Source organism: Rhinoraja longicauda, chromosome 13, assembly GCF_053455715.1.
Source record: "Rhinoraja longicauda isolate Sanriku21f chromosome 13, sRhiLon1.1, whole genome shotgun sequence".
In the NCBI taxonomy this organism is placed as follows: Eukaryota; Metazoa; Chordata; class Chondrichthyes; order Rajiformes; family Arhynchobatidae; genus Rhinoraja; species Rhinoraja longicauda.
The window spans coordinates 24,205,193-24,228,117 of record NC_135965.1 but is presented as its reverse complement, the minus strand read 5'-3'; the positions used below and the strand labels follow the sequence as shown (position 1 = coordinate 24,228,117).

At 49.9% G+C, this 22,925-nt stretch overlaps 1 protein-coding gene across 2 annotated transcripts in view; it reads left to right on the top strand.

Annotated features, from left to right (window-relative positions):
• The first annotated feature begins 20,604 nt into the window (after positions 1-20,604).
• lpp (LIM domain containing preferred translocation partner in lipoma) overlaps positions 20,605-22,925 on the top strand; it is a 151,125-nt gene continuing 148,804 nt past the window's right edge. The window contains exon 1 of one of the 2 annotated variants that reach the window (XM_078410592.1): positions 20,605-20,678. The gene's annotated coding sequence lies outside the window, so the exon portion shown is untranslated. Of the gene's footprint in view, positions 20,679-22,165; positions 22,185-22,925 lie in introns of those variants that run through there. The other variant, XM_078410595.1, reaches the window with a different exon arrangement.

Here is a 22,925-nt window from a genome sequence, read left to right as displayed (position 1 = left end):
CTGTGGGAAACTGAGTGGGGTGGAGATGGGAAGATGTAGCTAGTAGTGGGATCCCGTTGGAGGTGGCGAAAATGTCGGAGGATTAAGGTAAAGTATCTATTTCCCAGGCAGAATGTTTGATGACCAAACAATATATTTCAAAGAAGATGGGTAAAATATGCAGGAGGGAATGTTCCTGTCTCGTGAGTTTTATACATATTGTGTAAAATGGATAACTTTATCGGGCTTGGCAAGATGTGGAAGCCTGGAATAATTGGGCTGTACTTTCAAAAGCACAAAGGGGCAAATGCTTTCTTTCTGTTGTCTCAGAGTGAGTGCTGAGGAGATTACAGCCCAGCAACCACTCCTCCACCTGTGCTCTTCACCAGGATGTTACTGGGACTGGAGGCTCTTGATCTGTATGGAGGGACTGATAGGCTGCGACCGTTTCATAGAACACAGAACGTAGAAATATACAGCAAAAGACTGGCCCTTCAGCCCACAATGTCCATGCCGAACATGATGCTAAGGCCATCTCTTATCCACCTATGCGTAATCCATATCTTTCCATTCCCTTTATTCACAAAATGCTGGAGTAACTCAACAGGTCAGGCAGCATCTCGGGAGAGAAGGAATGCTGCCTGACCTGCTGAGTTACTCCAGCATTTTGTGAATAAATCGATTTGTACCAGCATCTGCAGTTATTTTCTTATACTACTTGTCTTTCCATTCCCTGTCTGATGAAGGGTCCTGTCACAAAGTGTCCCCTATCCACGTTCTCCAGAGATACCGCCTGACCTGCTGAGTTACTCCAGCATTTTGTGTCCTTTAGCCTATCCAAAAGCCACTTAAAATGCCTCTATCGTCTCTGCCTCAACCACTAACCCTGGCAGCATGTTCTAGGCACCCACCACCATCAGTATAAAAAAAGTTGTCCTGCTCATCCTCTTAAAACTTTGCCCCGCTCACCTTAAAGCTATGCCCTCTTGTATTTGACTTTTCCATCCTGGGGAAAAAGGTTCCGACTGTTTACCCTATCAACGCCTCTAATCATTTTATATACTTCTATCAGGTATCCCCACAGCCACAGGCATTCCAGAGAAAATAATCCATTTGTCCAACGTCTCCCTGTAGCTAATATCCCCTAATCTCGGCAACATTCTGGTAAACCTGCTCTGCACCCTCTCCAAAGCCTCCACATCCTTTCTGTAATGAGGCGACCAAAACTACACGCAATATTCCAAATGTTGCATAACCAAAGTCCTATGAGGCTGCATCACGATATCCCGACTCTTATGCCTTGACCTATGAAGGCAAGCATATCTATGCCTTCTTTACCACTCTTACCACTTGAGTTGCCACATTTAGTGAGCTTTGACCCCAAGATCACTCAGTGCATCAATGATGTGATGGTCATGCCATGAATTGTTTACTCTCCCCTTACATTTGACCTCCCAAGTGCAATACCTAGCACTTGCTCGGTATATAAAATCATTAGGGGCATAGATAAAGTGAACAGTCACAGTCTTGTTCCTGGAGCAGGGGGGTCTAAAATTAGAGGTTTAAGATGAAAAGAGAAAGATTTAAAAGGGACCCTGAGAGACACCTTTTCACACAGAGAGTGGTGGGTATATGGAACAAGCTGCCAGAGGAAGTAGTGGAGGCGGGTACAATATAAAAGACATTTGGGCAGGATCTCATGACCAACAATCCAACAATCACAGCTTTGAATTTATTCAACAACTGACACCCACAGCTTGCTGTTGTGCAGAATTCCAAACATTCACATCGTCATGAATGAAGAAAATGTCTTCTTATCTCTGTGCTAAATGCCCTGGGACCTGCCCTGGAGACAAACTCCTCAGTTACAACTCGTGGCTCCATAATAACCTTAATGGCATTGACTTACGACAGACCTGGCAGCTCAGCATTAGAATTTCTGATTCTCCTTAATCTTCTCTGTCAAAGCTATCTCGATCCCCCTCTTTTTGCTCTGCCGATTTCCTTCTTAAGTATACTCCTTCACCCCTACACACCTCCAGGATTCCTCTTGATCCCAGCTGCTTGCATCTGACCCATCTCTGCTTTTTTTCTGACCAGAACCTCAATTATCATCCAGGGTTCCTCGTTCCTGCCAGCCTTGACTCTCACAGGAACCTGCAAATCTTAAACACTCGCTATTTCACTTTTAAAAGCATCCCACTTTCCTGATGTCCCTTTCCCCGCAAACAACTTACTCCAGTCAACTTTTGCACACTCCTGTTTAATACCGTTAAAATTCTCCTTGCCCTAGTTGAGAACTTTAACTTGCGGAACAGCGCTGTCCTCATTTGCAATTACTTTAAAACTAATAGGACTATGGTCACTGGTCCCAGTGCTCCCCCACTGAAACCTCAATCACTTGCCCTGTCCTGTTTCCCAAGAGTAGGTCAAGCTTTACCCTCTAGCTCCTAGGGCCTTCTGAATTTTGCCTAAGGAAACTTTCCTAAACACACTCAATAAATTCCACCCCATCTAACCTCTTGGCACTATAGCAGCCCCTGTCTATATCAGGAAAGTTAAAATTCCCAAGTATAACAACCCAATTAGTGATGCAACTCCACGCAATCTCCCCGCACATTTGTTTCTCTAGTTGCTGTTGACAATTTAGGGGTCAATGGGAATGGGTCAATGGGAATTAAGAGAAGAAGGTAATCATCTGCTTTTTATTTTTCTGCTCCATCCATGAAGCCATCTGAAGGTCCATCCCTTTTTCATCCTAATCCATCCTAATTTGATCTTGGTCTACTGTCATGATATTCTTAATCAAATATTAACCACCTCCGCTCTTTCCTCCACCTCTATCTTGACTTTCTAACCAAGAACCTATCAATCTCCACTTTACGGCCAATGACGGCCTCCACAGCCATCCATGGCAATAAATTCCACAGGTTCACCCTCTGACTAAAGAAATTCCTCATCTCCATTTTGAATGTTGGTCCTTTGGTTCTGAGGCTGTGCCTTCTGGTCCTAGACTCTCCCATTACTGGAAATATACTCTCCACATTCACACTATCCAGGCCTTTTATTATACGGTAGGGGGTTACAATGAGATCCCCCTTCATCCTTCTAAACTCCAGCGAGAACAGGCCCAGAGCCATCAAACGCTCCTCCTACATTATCCCATTATCCCGGGGTCACTGGAGGGGATGGCTCTCTCCGAGTGGTGCCTGGGTCCACACACTCCACGTGGCCAGACGTTGTGTTTGTGGTTCCCCATTAGGGCCACGACTTGCATTGGCTGTTCCTAGCAGCTCTGAGATGGTGGTGAGCCATGGCCATGAACTGTGGCCATCGTTCTCCACACTTGGGGAACCGTGATCGCCCATCCATTGGTCGCCTCTCCCTGACTCTGTGACTGATCCTGAAGAGGGTGCTCCGTCCACTGCACTCCGTGAGGGCAATTATGTGCAACGGCTGTCTTACGGTGAGTCAGGCAGCATCTCACAACGGTAATGATGCTTAAAGGTCATTGCACAGGCTTGGGTTCTTTAATCGTTTTCCAGATGTGGGCACCTCTGGCAACGCCAGTATTTATTGCCCATCCCTGATGCCCTGGGGAAGGAGATGGGGACCCTTAGCTGCTGTGGTTCTCCTGGTGAAGGTGCTCTCATGATGCTGTTGGCCTAGCTTTTCCAAGTATTAGATCGTGCAGTGGTGAAGGGGCAGTGACATCGTCGGTCAGAATGACGGAGGGGGGAGGGGGTGAGAACCAGCATGCGGTGGAGTTCCTTCTGCCCTTGTACCTTTGGCTGGGGCAGGAGCTTAGTTCTGGCGGAAGAGTGACAATACATTTGGAGGATTTGCAGATCTGCTTCACATGTTGCGTGTCTGTGTTAAACCTCTCCACTCATCGATTTGTGCTTCTGATAACTGTCCTGTTCTGTATCACCCAGACTCTCAGGTCACCAACTCCCTGGGCTCATCGGCAGGCTCTTAATTTGGTTACATTTCAATCGATGAATTCTCTCATTGTTTGCGCATAAAGAAATCTATTATTTTTCGAAAATCAATTTTCATTTTGCAGTGTTTCAATGAGATTTTCATCAGCAGGTTAGTCATAAACTCGACTTTATGTCAGCCTCTCCTCCCAGGTCACGTGTGGATTGGATGCCTGCTCTGGTTAGTCACAGTGTCTTACAGCATGACACAGGCCCTTCGGCCCAACTTGCCCATCCCGACCAAGATGTCCCATCTGCACTAGTCCCACCAGAATACGTTTGGCCTCTATCCCTCTAGACCTTTCCCATCCATGTACCTGTCCAAATGTTTTTTGAATGTTGTTTTTGCAGAAATCCATTCTTTCTGCTTGTTTTGCACGTACATATACTTGGTGTTACCTGCTGCCATCATGCTGAGCATGGAGTGAGGATTGAGCTGCTGGAGGACCTCTGGGCCAGGCAGCCTCCGTGGTTGGGGGGGTGGGGGGATGGAAAGGCGACACCAGGTCAGGACCCGTCCTTTGCACTGGATCATGAACCTGGCCAAGTGCCAGAGGGGTAGCAGAAAGTTCCTCCTCAAGGCAACCCTCAACTAGGTGTCCCCATCACTGTCCCAGCCCCCAAAAGCTGAGCTTGCTTCCTCATCTCATCCAGAAGGGTCCTAACCCATAACATGTCATAAATGATAGGAGCAGAATTAGGCCATTCTGCCCATCGAGTCCACTCCGCCATTCAATCATGGCTGATCTATTTCCCCCTAACCCCATTCTCCTGCCTTTTCCACATAACCCCTGACACCCGTACAAATCAAGAATCTATCTATCTCTGCCTTAAAAATATAATTTGACGGCCTCCACAGCCTTCTGTGGCAAAGAATTCCACAGATTCACCACCCTCTGACTAAAGAAATTGCTCCTCAGCTCCCTCCTAAAGGAACGTCCTTTAATTCTATGATCTCTGGTCCTAGACTCTCCCACTAGTGGAAACATCCACTCGATCCAAGCCTTTCACTATTCGATACATCACCTATCCATGTTCTGCAGAGATGCTGCCTGGCCTGCTAAGTGACTCCAGCACTATGTATCCTTCTGCTTCCTCATCCTCTGCCCAAAAATGATGAGCATTCGCTCCTCCTCACCGAACACTGCGAATAGCCAGAAATTAATATTTTACCGATAATGTCTGAAGAATATCAGAAAGGTTTGCATGGCTAGTTGTTCTTTTGCTTCAGGAATTTTTATACCTTCATAAAGCAGTCTAGACAGCGGTGACTAACTGTTTAAATGGTTTGGCTCAGAGATAGCGTTTGCATTGTTAGTCCTCTTCCAGCATTCCCAGGAGTGCCACAGACAAAACTGGTGGCAAAACTAACCCCATGACTCCAGAAACCAGGGAATATGAAAACAGGAACCAAGTGCCCAGGAAGCCTGGGATGAGGAAAAACTTTTTCACCCAGAGAGTTTTGAATCTGTGGAATTCCCTGCCACAGAGGGCAGTGAAGACCAATTCACTGGATGTATTCAAGAGAGTTAGATTTCCAGTAGCTCTTAGGGCTAACGGAATCAGGGGATATGGGGAGAAAGCAGGAACAGGGTACTGATTTTGGATGATCAGCCATGATCATATTGAATGGCGGTCCTGGCTTGAGGGGCCGAATGGCCTACGCCTGCACCTATTTTCTGTTTCTATGTTTGAGCCTGATGTCAGTGGCAGGGTACAGGCCCTTTGGCCCATCTTGTCCATACTGACCATGAGGGTGATCTACTCTGATTCCATTTGCCTGCATTAGGCCCATAATCCTCTATCCACTTCCTCTCCAAATGCCTTTTAAATATTAGTCTTGGTTCATTACTGTCACATGTATTGAGATGGAGGGAAAAACTTTGTTTTGCATGCTTTCCAGACAGAGCATGCTAGCCATGAGTATAATCAAACCACACAGAATACAATGTGACAGCCACAGGGAAAGTGTTGATAAAGGAGTGCAAGACTGCCAGGTAGAATGGGAGACCAGGAATCATCCTCTGCTCACAAAAGTCAGATGACATCAGGGAAGGAACGATTTTTCAATCTGGTGATACGTGCTTTCAGGCTTTTGTATCTTCTGTCCGGCTGGAGAGGGTAGAGAGAATGGACCAGGGTGTGAGTGGTCCTTGATTATATTGGCTGTTTTCCTTAGGAAGCATGGCGTAGATGAAATCAATGAGTGGGGAGTATAGTCTGTGTGATGGACTGGGCTACATCTACAGCTCTCTGCAATTTCTTCCAGTCTTGGGTGGAACTGTTCACAAACAGTGTCAAACCTGACAGTATTCTTTCCATGGGGCATCTGTAGAAATTGGTAAGAGTCATTGGAGACTTGTCAAATTTCCATTTTGTACATAATTCTTGTCTAATTCCTAAATGTATGTGTCTCCTCCACCTCTTCTGGCAGATTATTTTAAATATTCATCACCTTCTATAAAGTCACCCTTGGTTTCCCAAGTTCCAGTGAGAGTAGACACAGCCTATCTAGTCTCTCCTTATAACCACTGCATTCCATTGGCCCGAGAACCTACACTACCCTTAGTCATAATCAGAGTCATGACCTTAGTCATGGTCATACAGCAAGGAAACAGGCCCTTTGGCCCAACTCTTCCTGAAGACTGGCATGAATACTGAACAAGGTGCCCCTCTACGCTAGTCAATGCTGTTCAGGGTCCTGTCTTTAACTGTATACTTTCCATTTACTCAACAAGATCAGGGCTGATGTCCCTCAACCTCCTGTCATCGATCCTATCAACCCTCCAATATTCCGAGATCTATCGATCACTGTTTTGACTGGAATTCTCGTCCACAGAGAAGCCTCAGTCAGTGAGTGTGTGGCAATTATCAGACCGGAAAGAGAGACAAGGCACATGGGAAAGAGGCCCAGTAAATGTCACCCATCCCTTTTCTCCAGACATGCTGCCTGAGCCGCTGAGTTACTCCAGCTTTTAGTGTGTCTGTCTTCCTGAAGTAAAGGATTGGCCATGAGGGAACATTGAGCAGATCAGAGAGCAGAGTTGTCTACTCTTGTTTCAGGTCATGCTCTATTTATCTGATTACCAAACCCAGATAGAGTTCAGACTGCAGAATTGATCCAAGGTAGGTATGCAGCTCCTGAGATGTTGGTGAGGAGAAGGTTTACAGAGGCAGGGCGGCGTAAGATGGCGAGAGTTAGTAGGAGACTGGCGCTGCATCACCTTGTGGCCAAGTCTGCTGGAGGAACGAGCCAGAGAACATGTGGAAGAGGTGCGGACTCCTCTCCCAGCCAGAATATAGCCTGGTCCGCTCAGCTCCTGATCTTCCTGCAAAGTATTCAGATTTCTGGATGGGAGCCTGGGCTGGAGGTTGTACGGTTGTACACGGCGCTGGCTGGCTCAGGCCCCACCCACTCACCACCATCGGAGGACGGAGACAGGAGGGGCCACAATCACCCACAATCCTCGCCTGCACTGCTTCCCGGGCAACCAGACGCACGCTGGCATCACCCATGGGCTACTGCAGTGCCTAATGCTGCCCATTCACCACGCAGACAGGTAGACAATGGGATGTGGGAGGAAATCGGAGCACCCGGAGGTAACCCATATGGTCACAGAAAGAACATGCAATCTGCAAGAGAGGCAGCAGTTCTACTGTTTGTACCACAATGTCACCCAGTTATCTGTTTGTGAATATTTCCTTGTGCTAATATTATCTCCAGTGCCTGCTTTAATGCATTATTGTCTTCTGGATGTTCCTGGAAAGGCTGGCATTCATAGCACATCCCTGTTGCATTTGAGAAGGTGGGGATGAGCTGCCCTCTGGCCTCCTGGGGAAGGGGCTGCCACGGTACTGGTGGGGAGTGAGTTCCAGCTTCTGGAGCATAGTGATGGTGATGGAGCGGCGATATATATCCAGGCCAGGATGGTGCGTAGAGGAGTGGGGAACCTGTATGTGGTGGTGCTCCCCTGTCTTGTCCTTGTGGCAGGGACTGGGAGGGGCAGCCAGAGTAGCTGGGAGAGTGTGGACGGTGCACACTACAGTTTTTGTGCAGTGTCTGACCTGCTCCCTCAGGCAAAGGCCTTAATGAGACCAAGTCAATGGGGCTTCAGATCAATGGCTGAGCCTGGACCTTAATGTGGACAACTCAGTGATGGGGATGCCATTGTATGTTCAGGTTAGACCGCCCTGTTGGAAATAATCGTTACCAGCAACGTTGTCTTGCAACTGATGAGCCCATGGCTCAATATTGCTGCAGCTCTGCTGCATGCAGGCAATGCTGCTTCCTCGCTAGATGCAAACAGGTGTCGCTTCCTTGCTGCATTCAGACAGGGCTGCAATGGAAAGGAACGTCTCCTTCGGTTGTCCATGTGAGAAGGTCTGGCCTGGAGATCTGGTCGATTCTGAGGGTTCAGCACATCTCCCAGACTGACACTAGGTCTGAAGTTAAATAACGAGGTTCGGTTTCACAGACATAACTTACATCTCCTTGAGTTGCAAAGGTGAGGAGGGGTTTCCCAAAGTTGATGTTTAAGTGAGAAAAGGAATCACTGGATCAAGAGAGAAAATGTGTGAAATATTGAGGTGATTTGGCAGCATCTGTAGAAAGAGGAACTGAATTAATATTTCAGATTAGTTCAGTGTGAGAGCTACAGAGGAGGTATTTCCTTCAGTGGAACAATTCAGAACAAAGACTAGCTGTGTTAAAAATAGAGGCCAGTGAAGAAGTGAGTGAAGCCTAGTCCCACGTAGGCGACTGGAAACTCTGAAGCACTGGATGGGTTCAGTCACCACGCCATCAGACATGAACCAGTACAAGGTGAGGGGCGGAGCGGAGCGGTAATGTTTCCCAGGTCTCCGATCCAGCCGAGCTCTGACACCTCAGGGACAGGGTTCTCTGAAGTAGAATAGGAGACCCTTGAGCTGGTGTTATTGGACTACTGGGCATTGTGTTGAGCTGGGACTCAGAAACGTCACCCATCAGAGTGTCTACAGTGCAGACCCAACCACCCTCCCAACCATCCATCCACTCAGCACCCAGCACCCAATACCAAATCACCCTCCCAACTATCCATCCACTCAGCACTCAGCACCCACTACCAAACCACCCAGCACCCAACCACCCACCCCCTCAGCACCCAGCACCCACTACTCAACCATCCACCCTCTCAGCACCCAGCACCCACTACCAAATCACCCTCCCAACTATCCACCCTCTCAGCACCCAGCACCCACTACCAAACCACCCAGCACCCAACCACCCACCCATCCACCCAGAACTCATCCACCCTCGCAGCACCCATCCGCCCTCCCAACACCCATCCACCCTCTCAGCACCCACTCACACACTACCCATCCACCATCCCAGCACCCATCCACCCTACCAGCACCTAGCCACCCTGATCTACCCTCCCAACACACAGCCACGAAGACCCAGCCACCCATCTACTCTCCCAACACCCATCGCCCAGTACCCAGCACCCATCACTCTGCCCCCATCACTCATCACCCGGCCAGTGAGGGGACAATTGCTGCTCAGCCTGAGTCAGGGATAGGTAGATGTAGACAGCCCCAGAGAATGCTGTGCCAGGCACAGTGGGGACAGGGACTACACTGTCTGCCAGGCCACAGGTTAACGTTATTGGACAAGGCTTTTCCCTGCAAGAGGAATTCACCTGGCACCCGTCACGTTGGGAAGCTTTTCTTTGGCCCATTCCCAGCATCAGGTGGTGCCAGGGCAGTGGGCTGTGGCCAGTGCAGACCCAGTGAGAGGGGAGACCAGCCAGAGCAATGCATGTGTGATGGGTCAGGTCCATGCACGCCCACTCTGCCTTGGTTGGCTAAACAACAACCCCAGTCCTTCCCAAACTCTTGCCAACATCAGCCTTGTTTGTCTCTGAGCAGTGATCACCGTTCACGTCCTGGTCAGACTCCCTCGGGACCAAGCCCGAGCGAGACTTTTCCCTGCGGAGTCACTGGGAGCACTGTCCTTCCCGGCCACTGGTTCCAGCTGGGACCGCTCCAGGGCTGCTCAGCGCTCTCCGTATTGTGTGAAAAGCCCAGCGCCTGGGGCTGTGAGTTATGGGAAGACAACAGGTGGAACGTCATTGACTGGAGAGGATGGGCACTCTTGTCTTGGCGGTCAGGGTTACACTTCATACTCTGTCGCTGTTGCCCCCACCATTGCGCTGCTCAGACGTCATCCTACAACAGTTATTGAGCACGACCATAAAATGCGTTGTGCATTGCCTCAATCAGTAAAGGTTAATGGAGACACTTTGGCAGGGAACCTTTATGCATTTGACAAGACTGTAATCCATCTTTTGCTGATGTTCTCCACGGCTGACAATGCACCATCCCTACGCTCCACACAATAACATCTAATTATTGCCACCTTCAGGGCCGGCCCCCCATCTTTCACTCCCATTGATGTTCACAAGGCAACAAGAAGGCACCAGAAGACACGCAGTGTGATTAATGTGAAATACCAGATGCATCGCTCACATTGTCAGGGTGGTGTGTCCGATAGCAGTGAGCACAGTCTGGCTCCGGGAGGAATTGCAGCCTTTGAGAAAAACGATAATACAACCAGCAATAAATCAGCGTTGGGGTCAGCTGATGGAGGGTGTTATCTGTTTGATTGCTCCTCAGGAAGATGGCAGATTCAGACCACAGTGAGTTTCTCACACACACAGGATGTTGGGGGTGATTTATTTTACCTCCAGTTGTTTCAGACGGAGGAGAGCTTCCTTCTCGAAGCATGCAGACTGTGAGGAAGGCCCTCTCAGCGTGTTGCTGGGGAGAGGGCAGTGTGTTGTGGCTGTGCTCGGCTGTCCATGGACAGTGCCCAGTTTGCTGTTAGGATAGGAATGATCTGTGATTAGCTGAGTGCAGCCTTCAGGAACGACAAACATTCTTGGCTTGAAAAGGAGAGAAGAGGGATGGGGTGAGAGGATTTCAGTGAGAGATTATTGAGGTGATACTCAGAGAGACTTAGTCTGTAGCATTGAAAGGTCACCATGGCCACGCAGCAGAGAAACAGGTCCTTCAGCCACCGTGCTGACCATTGGGCACTGATCTATACTGAGCCCATCACCAGCACCTGGTCAGACCTCCATGTCTTGCCAATTCCAGAGCACGTCTTGGTAATTCTTAATGCTGTGAAAGTATTTACCTACATCACCCACCCTGCCTCCAATGCAGATTAGTTTATTGTCGTACACACCAAAGGGCAATGAAATTCCTTGTTCCATGAAGATCACAGAGTGAACAGTGCACAAACTTGTTTTCTTTAGATCCTGAGTCCACAGCTGCACAGCAGGATCCCACAAACAATGGGCGATATTGAGCAGATAACAGCTCCTTTGTGGTCTTGAGTGAGAGGGCTCTTGGATAGTGATGTGGCATAACCTCTCCAGGGGGTCTGGGCAGCGGTGACAGGGAGAGTGACCTTGGTCCGGTCTGGTCCATGGCAAGTCTCTGACCACACAGCACTAGACGATTAGCTCTGACTCAATGAGAGATGTTCAGCCCACTGCTGGAACTCAGCAGTCCCATCCCAGTCGTTCTCTGTCCTCAGATGGCTTTTTAGATCGGGATCAATGTCAGGACAAGACCCAAGCCATCCAATCTGTGCTGCCCATCGTGGAGAGGAGGCTGACAGCATCATGTGAAGATTATCACCATTGTCTGCAGATGCTGTAAGTACATCAGCTTGGACAGCAACACAGCATGACACCATTGTGTGGACCAGGTATGTGACTCACTGCACTGTTGTTCAGTGTTACTAACAAAAAGGTTTGGAAGGATTTATTTTCAAATTGTAATAATAAGGAACTGTAGATACTGGTTTATACCAAAGATAGATACAAATCCTGGAGTAACTCACGGGTCAGGCGGCATCACTGGAGAAATAAACTGACAGATCATACGTTAAACTGAAGAAGGGTCCCGACCTGAAACATCACCTATCCATGTTCACCAGAGGTGCTGACTGACCTGCTGATTTACTCGGACACTTTGTGTCTATCTTTCTCTTTGAATAGTTGCTGCAAGTTCTGAAAATGAAATGAATTTGATTAAGTATTCAAACTACAAGTGTTAACACTGAAAGTTAGTTGTGAACGTTTGCATGCAGCAGGTTTACCGCCAACGTGATAAATGTGAGGGTGGAGGGGGATGCAATGACTGAAGCTTTCCTTGCTTCTGAGTTTTCCTGATTATCTGGAGCCCTCCCCTTGGCCTCTCACCCCACCCCACCCCCCCCCAGGTGTGTTTGTCAGTAACTGCTGGTGTGAAGTTGACCACCAGTGTTTCCATGTCTTTACTCTAACTAGTGATGCTCTGTTCCCCAAGGACAAGCAATGTTATTAACAAACTATTGACAAGGGCAGCATGAGTGTGGAGCACTGAACCAATCTCCCTCTCACAGAGACTGAACATTAGCTCCTGAACACTTGATGTTGCTCCCTCTGCACCATGACCCCACCATCAGTGCCCAAATATCAACCCAATGCCACCCAGGCGGTCACTTACCTTAATGCCTCTGGTGATCTTCCAGCCACATGCTTCCCCCAAGCCCACAAGCTCCTACCTCCTGCCCGAGACTTACCATGGATCTGCCCAGGTGGAACGAGTGATTCAGCCTTCTCTTGCCTCAGACTTCTCCTCTCGAGGTGACTCTCTCCCTGCCCAATCTCTTTCATCCACAAACCTCAGCTATCCTCCAACACTTTAGTAGTTTCCATTTTCCCGGCCCCTGCTGGCTCCGTTTACCAGGTGCTCCTAACGCTTGCTCCTTCACATTTGGGGGCTCTTTGCTTCTCCCTTGTGCAAGGGAGACCCAGCCCCTCCAGCACCGCCCACCTGTTCACACCAAACGCCTTTCATTCCACTCACTTCTGTTATCTGGCTAGTGCGAGTCGTTTGGAGGGTGAAATAGAGAGTTCAGGGCTGTGCTGTTCCTTTGGTGAAAGGTAAGGACCACGTTCAAGGGACCTCTATAGCAAGGGATATCGAGAGTTGGATAAATAAAAAGAAGCATACGGATGGAATACACAAGAGAAACCTACAGAAGATTAGAGAGTGTAGGAGGGAGGGGAGGTACTTGAAAAATAAATAAGCAGAGTTTTAAGGTCATACAGCTATGAGTCAGGCCCTTCAGCCCAACTTCTCCATGCTGACCATATTCTAGAATAGAGCTAGTTGTAACTGCCTGCATTTGGCCCATATACCTTTGAAACTTTCTTATTCATGTGCTGTTTAAATGTCTTTTAAACATCACCATTGTACCCCCCTCTACAGTTTCCTCTGGCAACTCATTCCCTATACGCACCCCCTCCGTCAGTCGAAATTCCTCCAGATGCTCTGGTTTCCTCCCACATTCCAAAGACATGCAGGTTTATAGGTTAATTGGCTCTGTAAATAGTCTCTGGTGTGTAGGATAGAATTAGTGTGTGGGTGATCACTGGTTGGCACGGGCTCAGTGGGCCGAGGGGCTTATTTCTGCATTGTATCTCTAAATTAAACTGAGAATAGGAGAGAACAGTCTCTGGGACCCGAGATAGAGACAAAATGCTGAAGTAACTCAGCAGGACAGGCAGCATCTCTGGAGAGAAGGAATGGGTGACGTTACGGGTCGAGACCCTTCTTCAGACTGAAAGTCACGGGAAAGGGAAACAGGAGATATAGACGATGATGTAGAGAGAGATATAGAACAATGAATGAAAGATAAACAAAAAAGTAATGATGATAAAGGAAACAGGCCATTGTTAGCCGTTTGCTAGGTGAAAACTATAAGCTGGTGTGGGTTGGGTGGGGGGAGGTGATGGAGAGATAGGGAATGCAGGGGTTACTTGAAGTTAGAGAAATCAATATTCATACCATTGGGTTGTAAGCTGCCAAAGCAAAATATGAAATGTTGTTCCTCCAATTTGCGTTTGTCCTCACACTGACAATGGAGGAGGCCAGTGTGTGAATGGGAAGGGGAATTAAAGTGTTTCGCAACCAAGAGATCAGGTAGGTCGAGGCAGACTGAGCGAAGATGTTCAGTGAAACGATCACCCAGTCTACGTTTGGTCTTGCCGATGTACAAGATTTCACATCTTGCGTAGTATGAGGTTGGAGGAGATGCAAGTGAACCTCAGCCTAACCTGAAAGGACTGTCAGGGTCCCTGGACAGAGTCGAGAGAGGAGGTATAGGGACAGATGTTGCATTTCCTGCGGTTGCAGGGGAAGGTACCTGGGGAAGGGGTTGTTTGGGTGGAAAGGGATGAATTAATCAGGGAGTTGCAGAGGGAACAGTCTCTGCGGAAGGCGAAAAGAGGTGGTGATGGGAAGGTGTGATCATTGGTGAGACCCTGTTGGAGGCGGCAAAAATGTGTGAGGATTATGTGTTGTATGCGACGGCTGATGGGGTGAAAGGTGACTCTGGCAGCCCTGTCTGTTGTGACTGGGGGGAGGGGGAGCAAGGGCGAAGCTGCGGGGTACAGAGGAGACACGTGTGAGGGCCTCATCTATGATGGAAGAGGGGAGCCCCCGTTCCTGAAAGAATGAGGACATCTCAGATGTCCTGGTATGGAACACCTCATCTTAGGTAGACACAAATGCTGGAGTAACTCAGCGGAACAGGCAGCATCTCTGGAGAGAAGGAATGGGTGACACCGGGTCAAGACCTTGAAGAAGGGTCTCGACCCAAAACATCAGCCATTCCTTCTCTCCAGAGATGCTGCCTGTCCCGCTAAGTTACTCCAGCATGTTGTGTCTACCTTCGATTTAAACCAGCATCTGCAGTTCTTTCCTACACACCTCATCTTGGGCGCAGATGTGGCGTAGACCTAGGAATTGGGAGTAGGGGATAGAGTCTTTGCAGGAAGCAGGGTAGGAAGATGTGTAGGCGAGATAGTTATGGGACTTAGTGGGTTTGTAATAGACGTCACACTTGATAGTTTATCTCCTGTGACGGAGACAGTGAAATCAAGAAAGGGGAGGGAAGTGTCGGAGATGGTCCAAGTGAAGTCTCCAGGACCCAGCCATTTACAGTCACTCTAAGAGGGAGATCAAAATATCACTGGAGGACAAGATTAAGGAAAATTCCAAAGCAGTTTATAATTACATTAGAAACAAGAAGATAACCAGGGAAAGAGCAGGGCCTATCAGCGACTATAGGATATTCAGTATTTGGATCTAGAGGATGTAGGTGAGGCCTGAAATGAATATTTCTCACCTGCATTCACCACAAAGATGCACCTTGTAGTTGAAGAATTCAGGCAGGGCACGGTGAAATTCTAGAACACGTTATCGTTAAAGAGAAGTCTGAGTGATGTCGGAGTGAGCTAGCATGTGATATATCCTCGGGGCCTGATGAACTGCATCTCTGGATGTTCTTGGAATCTGGGGAAAGGACTGGTGGCTCTAGTTGTGATAAAATTTAGCCACAGGTGAGGTACCAGATGATGAGATGGCAGCAAATGTGGTGCCTTCATTCAACAGGCAGCAGGGAGAAGCCTGGTAATCATAGGCCAGGCCTAATGTCAGAGGCAGGAAACGTATTGGGAAATATTCTGAAGGACAGGATTCACCTACATTTGGAAAGTTGGGGATTAATTGATGAGAGGGTGGCTTTGTTGTGGAAGGTCCTGTCTTATCAACAAATTTGATAGAATTTCTCAAGGTAACAAAATAAATTGATGCAAGCAGTGCGGGCCATATTGTCCACGGACTTCAATGAGGTATTTCACCTGGTCATACATGGGTGGCTGGTCTGAAGGTTTAGAGCACATGGGATCCAAGACAAGCTGGCTGTTTAGATCCAAACTGCTTTGGTGAAAGGAAACAAGGGCGATGATGCAGGGTTGTTTAGTGATTTGGAAGCCTGTGACTAGTGGTGTACCATGGGGATCAATGATGGGACTCTTATAGTTTGTTATACACATCAACAATTAGGATATGAATGTAAGGTATGATTAGTAAGTTTGTAGATGAACAGTGAAAGTGAACAGTGCTGATAATGAGAGGGTAGCCTCAGGCTTGGCATTTTGCTGGGACTGATAGTGTAGAACACACACCAGGACTGATAGGTCCCGAGGGAACCTGAAGGAACAGAGGGACCTTGATGTAGAAGTTCAAGGATCCCTGAAGGTGGCAGCACAGGTGGTTTCAAAGGCATACGGGATACCTGCCTTCCTCAGCCAGGACAAAGAGAATGAGAGCTAGGTTATAGTGCAGCTTTACAAAGCATTGGTCACTCCACAGCTGGAAGACTGTAAGCAGTTCTGGTCACCTTACTGTAAGGAGGATGTGATTGTACTCGTGAAGGTGCAGAGGAGATTCGACAAGATGTTGACTTATGAGGAGAGACTGCATGGGCTGGGTTTGTTCTCCTTGGAGCGGAAGAGGCTGAGGGGAGATCTAGTAGAAATGGACAAGCCTCTGATGGGCATAGATAGCACAGACAGTGAAGGTGGCAGACACAAAGAATTGATTCACCAAGACTTGGGAGGGTTTGGGCCAAGTATGGACCTACGCTCTCATTGGAGCTTCTGTAGAGATGACAGTTTCAAGTTCCTAAGCATCTGTATCACCAGCAACCTAACCTGATCCCTTCACACTGATGGGGTGATCAAGAAAGTGCACCAGCATATTTATTTTCTTATCCATCTGGTATGGCAACTGCTCTGTTGTTGACTGCCTGAACCTGGAGAGAGTGGTGAATACAGCCCAGTCTCTTCACTTCCATCCAGGCTCTTCACTTCCTTCCATTCAGTCCATCTACACGGTGCGTTGCATCAGGAAGGCTGGAAGTATCGTCAAGGCTGCCTGCACACCCTGGCTATTCCCTTTCCTTTTCAACCTCTGGGAGAAGATACCAATCACTTCTTTCATGCCCACTTCCCGAAAGTGCTGCCACGTATTCACATTCTTAACTCTACTTTATTCAGTTATTCTGTTAGTGTACTTTAATTTTCTTTTGCACTACTTTGATTTTACGCTACAATCTTGCACCATTCTACTGTTTGCACTGGTCATTGAGTCAATCAATGCGGAAACTGGCCTTTCAGCCCAATTTGCCCATGCTGACCAAGATGCCCCATCTACACTAGACTCACGTTTGGCCCATATCCCTCTAAACCTTTTCTATCCATGTACCTGTCCAAATATCTTTTAAATATTGTTATAGTGCCTGCTTAAACTATGTACACTGGCAGCTCGTTCCATACACCCACCACCCTCAGTGTGCAAATGTTGCTCCTCAGGTTCCTATGAAATGTTTCCCCTCTCACCTTGAAACTGTGTCCTTTGGTTCTTGATTCCCCTACTCTGGGTAAAAGGCTCTGTTCATTCATTCATCAATTCCCTCATGATCTTATACACCTCTATAAGGTCACCCCTCATCCTCCATTGAATAAAGTCTGAGACAGTCCGACCTCTCCCTGTAGCTTGGGCCCTCATGTCCTGGCACCATTCTCGTAAATCTTCTCTGCACTTTTTCTAGCTTAACAGCATCCTTCCTATTGCAGGGCGACCAAAACTGAACACAATGTTCCAAGTGTGGCCTCACCAATGTCTTGCACAACTGTGTAATATCACATCCCTACTTCTATACTCATTATCCTAACTGATGAAGGACAATGTACCAAAAGCCTTCTTGACTACCTTATCTACCTGGTCGTTGTATTTATCATTACATTTATCATTACTGTACTTGTACAGTTTATGCTGTGAGCTTCATGTCAACAAGGAGTTTCCCTTGTATATATTACATTAAACTAATCTAATGTTATCTAATCTAATCTAGTCAGTGGACAACTCATGACGCCCTGTAGCCCTGCGGGAGAAGGGCACGACGGATCTTGTGGAATAATTTCCCACACAGACTGTGTGAATTAGCTGGCAGAATGCTTCACCGCCAAAACTCACCAAGATGGTGCTTGGCCAGCGTTTGGAGTGAGCCTTGCCATCCGATCCTTCCCTCCCGGTCACGACCTCACTCATCATCAATGTTGCCCTCCGGACGGCTGCAGTGAGGTGGAGACAATCGCCTATCACTTTGTAAAGAAGATCTGGAATAGGATGCAGTGATCTTGCCAAGGTTCAACCCAGGCAGAGGATTCTGGTCTACGGGCACGTTGCAAGGACATGTTCCGAGCGAAAAAGCGCTAGGTGGCGATCGATTGGATGAGGCCCCAGATTTGTTGGTCTTCCAGTGCAGTGAGATATCCCTGAGGGAACGTTGGCTATTCCAGAATGCAGATGTCCGTGCTGAGGGACGCACTGAAGCTTGGTGCAGTCAACACTATCTTTTGTTTTAATCAAAAAATGTATTCAATTATGGGCGGCACGGTAGCGCAGCGGTAGAGTTGCTGCTTTACAGCGAATGCAGCGCCGGAGACTCAGGTTCGATCCTGACTACGGGTGCTGCACTGTAAGGAGTTTGTACGTTCTCCCCGTGACCTGCGTGGGTTTTCTCCGAGATCTTCGGTTTCCTCCCACACTCCAAAGACGTACAGGTATGTAGGTTAATTGGCTGGGTAAATGTAAAAATTGTCCCTAGTGTGTGTAGGATAGTGTTAATGTACGGGGATCACTGGGCGGCACGGACTTGGAGGGCCGAAAACGCCTGTTTCCGGCTGTATATATATATGATATGAAAACAGAACCCACCACCAGAATACAATACAAACAAATATATCAAATGAAACTATTATACAACTATATTACAATCCCTATCCAGGATACATCCTACACCCTGCGGTCCCAGAAATCCCCCAGGGTACCCGTGGACAGCGCATGGTCCCACTTCAACACCACCCGGGCGGGACGTAACCCTGGAAAAGGGGCAGGCAGCTGGCTGAGGCAGAGCCCTCTTCCGCCTGGCGCCGTGACTCTCAGATGTCCAGCTTGGCCAGGCCCAGGAGCAACCCAACCAGGACAGATTTGGCCCTACCCTCTCCCCTACGCACAGGGTGTCCAAAGATGAAGATGGTGAGTGAGAAGTGCAGTCAGAAGGCAAGGAGCAGCCCCTTTAGACATTGAAACAGGGGCTGCAACCTCACACACTCCATATACACGTGGTACACAGACTCTTCCAGCCCCCAAACGTGGCAGGCGGCTGGCGAGTGTGAACCACGAGAGAAACATGTTGCAGGGGACTCCTCGGTGCAATGCCCTCCACCCCAGGTAGCCGATGGAGAGGGGCAGAATCCCTGCGTAGAGAGCCCCCCACCGGGGGGCCAACACCATCTTGGTGGGGAAGCCATCTAAAGACTTGCTGCTTGTGGAGACAGGGCCAGGTCCCCTGTAACTGGCCCATAGACTAGGGAAGGTGTTTGGTCCAAAAGGTACAGCGTGTTGTATGTAGATTGTAGGAACTTGAAGACACGATAAATGTATAAACCCGACACCACACACTCCACCAAACCATGAATGTGAAGAAAACCATGCACTGTTTTTGCATTTCTTATACATATATATTTTTAAGAATAAAGTTTCTTTTTGGCTTTACAAAAGTCTCCCTCCCTCCAATCAGCTTCCCTCTTCCAGATCTCTCTCCCACCACATCCCCTACTTCGCTGCTCTCCGTGACTACTCACCCTCAATCCCATTTCCATTCCCTTTTGACTCTTTTTCAACTCTTCCTGCACCCACATCTGCTCCCTCCACCAATCCCATCTATCGCCTCCCTCCACTGATCCTGCGCTGACCTCCCTATCCTATTCTCTTTCAATCTCCACCTCTCCTCTCCCTCATCTAATCCTCCCCCTCCTCTTCTCCTCTCACCCTCATTACCCAATCTCCCTCATCTGAATACCCCCTCATGTTCTCCCTCGGCCCCTTCCCCCATAGCCCTCTCCCCAGACCCTCACCACCTCTTCCCTCATCCCCATCTCCCTCACTATTTCGTCCCCTCCCTCCTTTCCCCGCTCATTCCCCTGTCCCTTCCCTTTCTCCTACAACGTCCCAAACTTCAGCCTCTCTCTTCCTTCCTCATCCTCTCTCCCCTCCATCACTCCCTCTCTCTTGCTCACTCTCCCTCCTTCAACCTCTTAGTCTCTCTTTTCCTCCCTCACTCCCTCTTCCTCCTTCCCTCCCTCTCACTCCCTCTCTCCCCTCCCTTATTCCCTCTCCTTCAACCTCTTCCCCTTCACCTTCTCTCCTCCTCCCTCACCCTGTCTCCATTCCTTCCCAGTCTCCACCTCCCTCATTCTCTACCTCCATCACTCCCCTCTCCTTCCCAGTCTCTACCTCCCTCATTCTCTACCTCCATCACTCCCCTCTCCTTCCCACTACCTCCCTCATTCTCTACCTCCATCACTCCCCTCTCCTTCCCACTACCTCCCTCATTCTCTACCTCCACCACTCCCCTCTCCTTCCCACTACCTCCCTCATTCTCTACCTCCACCACTCCCCTCTCCTTCCCACTACCTCCCTCATTCTCTACCTCCTTCCCCCCTCTCCTTCAGTCTCTACCTCCCTCATTCTCTACCTCCATCACTCCCCTCTCCTTCCCACAGTCTCTACCTCCCTCATTCTCTACCTCCATCACCCCTCCTTCCCACAGTCTCTACCTCCATCACTCCCCTCTCCTTCCCAGTCTCTACCTCCCTCATTCTCTACCTCCTTCCCTCCCTCCCTCCTTCCCTCCCTCCCCCTGGCGCGGCGCGGCGGGGCGGGGACGCGCTGACGCCAGACGCGGGCCGGGCGGCGGGAGCGGTGGCGGTGAGTGAGTGCGGGTGGGGAGGAGGGGGAGGATGGGGGGGAGGGAAGGAGGGAGACCGGGCCCGGGTAGCGGCGTCCCCCCCCCCGCCGCCGCCGCCGCCGCCTCTCCGGTGTGTGGCCGAGCGGTAGCCGGGGCCGGGAGCTCGGGCCGCAGTGGGCGGGGCGGCGCTGGGCGGCGCTGGGCCCGGGCGCTGTCGGCCAGCGCTGTCAGTGGGATCTTGCTGTGCGCCGCCTGCTGTAAGATGGTCGCCTCCTGCCCCTCCCAGGGCGGGGGAGGCCACTCGGCCCCTTGAGCCCTGCTGGCCACCCAGAATGATCATGGCTGATCCAATCTTGGCCTAAGGCCAATTACCCCCTCCCTGTGCACCCTGACCCCGTCAGCACCACTGCCCCTCTCCCCTGAACCCTGACCTCAGTATCGTTGCTGCTGTGCCTGAGACCTCCTCAACACCACTGCCCCCTCTGACCCCTCTCCCTCTGACCCCTCTCCCTCTGACCCCTCTCCCTCTGACCCCTCTCCCTCTGACCCCTCTCCCTCTGACCCCTCTCCCTCTGACCCCTCTCCCTCTGACCCCTCTCACTGTGATCCCTATACCCCCAGTACCACTGCCCCTCTCCCCTGATCCCTGACCTCAGTATCGTTGCTGCTGTGGCTGAGACCTCCTCAGCACCACTGCCCCCTCCCTCTGACCCCTCTCACTGTGACCCCTGTACCCCCAGTACCACTGCCCCTTATCCCTGACCTCCTCAACACCACTGCCCCCTCCCTCTGACCCCTCTCACTGTGATTCCTGTACCCCCAGTACCACTGCCCCCCTCCCTCTGACCCCTCTCACTGTACCACTGCCCCCCTCCCTCTGACCCCTCTCACTGTAATCCCTATACCCCCAGTACCACTGCCCCCCTCCCTCTGACCCCTCTCACTGTACCACTGCCCCCTCCCTCTGACCCCTCTCACTGTACCACTGCCCCCTCCCTCTGACCCCTCTCACTGTACCACTGCCCCCTCCCTCTGACCCCTCTCACTGTACCACTGCCCCCCTCCCTCTGACCCCTCTCACTGTGACCCCTGCCCCCCCCAGCACCACTGCCCCTCTCCCTCTGACCCCTCTCACTGGGACCCCTGCCCCCAGTACCACTGCCCCTCTCCCTCTGACCCCTCTCACTGTGACCCCTGCCCCCCAGTACCACTGTCCCTTATCCCTGACCCCTCACTGACCCCTTGCCCCCGTACCACTGCCCCTCTCCCTCTGACCCCTCTCACTGTGACCCCTGGCCCCCTCAGCACCACTGCCCCTTTCCCTGTGACCCCTCTCCATGTGACCCCAGTACCATTGCACCTCTCCCCCTGCACTGTCAGGAAGGTGCTCGAGTTCTAACCATTTGGGACAGCTCTGGCAGTAGTGCAGCGATTTCCGCAGAACGGGTCTTCAGGATGCCAGATAGGGTATTGCTGCTTCCTGCAACTTTTGCTGCATCCATTCACCTCACTATTGGTTAAATAACGTGAGTGAATTGGGCAAAACATCAAAGCACTGGAGGAACTTAGCAGGGCAGGCAGCATCTGAAGAGGCAGCATTTCGGGTTAGGACCCTTCTTCAGACTGATGGATTGGGGGTTGGGGTAACCTGAAAAAGAACAGTCTGGTGGGCAAAGCCTGGCAAGTGATAGGTGGATACAGGTGATGGGTGATGGTTAACAGAAGGGTAGAGTGAGTGGCAGTGGCTAGAAGTGAAAAGGAAACAAAAGGGTGTCAGGAGAGAAGAGGAGGAATGAAATGTAAATCTGGACGGAGGGACACGAGTGGAAGGGGGGGGGAGAGGGGGCATGAAAGGGAAATGAGAGACTTGGAGATGAGTGTTGGGAGGAGAGAAAAAGAACGGGGTAATGGGGTGGTGGTGGAAATGTGTGTGCCCCAGATGGGGGCACCAGGGCTTGGGGGGGTGGGGGGGGGGGGGGGGGGGGGGTGGAGTCAGCAGATATTACTTGAAATTGGAGAATTCAACGTTCATAACATTTGATTGTAAGTTACCCAAGCAGGTGAGGTTCTGTTCTCACAGTGTGCGTGTGGCCTCACTCTGACAACTGGGAGCTCCAACAGGCCTTGGTGGACTGAACTGAGCCAGAGTGAACTGAATAGGCGGAGGACTAACTGGTGTAATTGTTTGGACTTCATTTGGCACTTCTGATTGAAAGAGGTTGGAAATGCCTTTAATATTGTGCTGGGCTCCATTCTCCAGGGTGGGG